The 1143-nt window shown below is 41.9% G+C and overlaps 1 pseudogene; it reads right to left on the bottom strand.

The window, feature by feature from the left end:
* Nucleotides 1-339: 339 nt before the first annotated feature.
* LOC103587511 overlaps nucleotides 340-1143 on the bottom strand; it is a 1505-nt pseudogene continuing 701 nt past the window's right edge.

The following is a 1143-nucleotide window of genomic DNA, read 5'->3' as shown; positions in this document are numbered from 1 at the left end:
GGAGCCAGACCAACATTAACCTTCGCTGATTGCCTCAGAGTGCAGAGCACGCTGTCACCTACAAGGAAGTGTGTAGGGAGTGACATCCCAGCTCTCCCCTAGCTTGCAGAGTAAGGGTGGACAAAGCCCTTCTGCTTCCCTGGGGTTTTGCTTCCTCACTTAGAGAACTGAGGGGGGTGGGCTAGATGGCTTTTAAGAGACTTTTTAACTAAAGTTATCTAAATCAGCTTGAGATCCCATCTCTGACTAGACATTTAGGGTGGCAAAAGAAATGGATTAAAAAACAGATGGGTGAAGTATTTCTCACATTTTGATACCATTACTCAGAACTATTCTCCACTATATTCCAAGGAAATCTTTCCCAAATACTGTTAAAAGGTATGCAAGTGAGGCATCTGACAATAAAATTTTTGATAAAAATGTAAAAAGGTTATATACCAAGTTTGGTTGGAAAAACAATGCACCACCATGTTACAACCAGTAGTCAGGACTTCCTGCCTCTGAATTTTAGGAACCACCAATCTGGTTGGAAAAATGTCAAGGAAGATACACATTCATGCCATTCAATAGAGATCTAATGAATGTACACCTATTAATCCATTTCCTGAACTTTTCCCAGGAAGGCAACTTTAATGAAACTGGTTCTAATGGAAAGGTTGCAAGAGAATTAAGTGGAGGGTGGGAGTTTTTACTTTACAGAAGAGAAAAAGGATCCAAAGTGAGCAATGACTTCTCATTTTCCGTCCCCTACAGGGAATAACAATATCACTTTTTCTGTAATCTAACACACTGGCTTCATTTTCAGAATGCATCACTTTCTTTTCCTCACAAGGTAGACACACATTTTAAACCTTAACCATGGGACAGTCATGCGATTCCTTCAGTAAGCCCCAAGGTTTCCCTGAGCTTTCCTGGAGCTTACAGCCAGAGGAATCCTAAGGTTTCTAATATTAAAACTTCTTCCAGGCCGGCCCGTGGCTCACTCGGTAGAGTGCGGTGCTGATAACACCAAGGCCACGGGTTCGGATCCTATATAGGGATGGCCGGTTTGCTCACTAGCTGAACGTGGTGCTGACAACACCAAGCCAAGGGTTGAGATCCCCTTACCGGTCATCTTAAAAAAAAAAAAAAAAAAAAAAAAAA

The sequence above is a fragment of the Galeopterus variegatus genome, unplaced genomic scaffold (assembly GCF_000696425.1).
Source record: "Galeopterus variegatus unplaced genomic scaffold, G_variegatus-3.0.2 Scaffold455, whole genome shotgun sequence".
Classification (NCBI taxonomy): Eukaryota; Metazoa; Chordata; class Mammalia; order Dermoptera; family Cynocephalidae; genus Galeopterus; species Galeopterus variegatus.
This window is presented reverse-complemented; position numbering and strand designations above follow the sequence as displayed.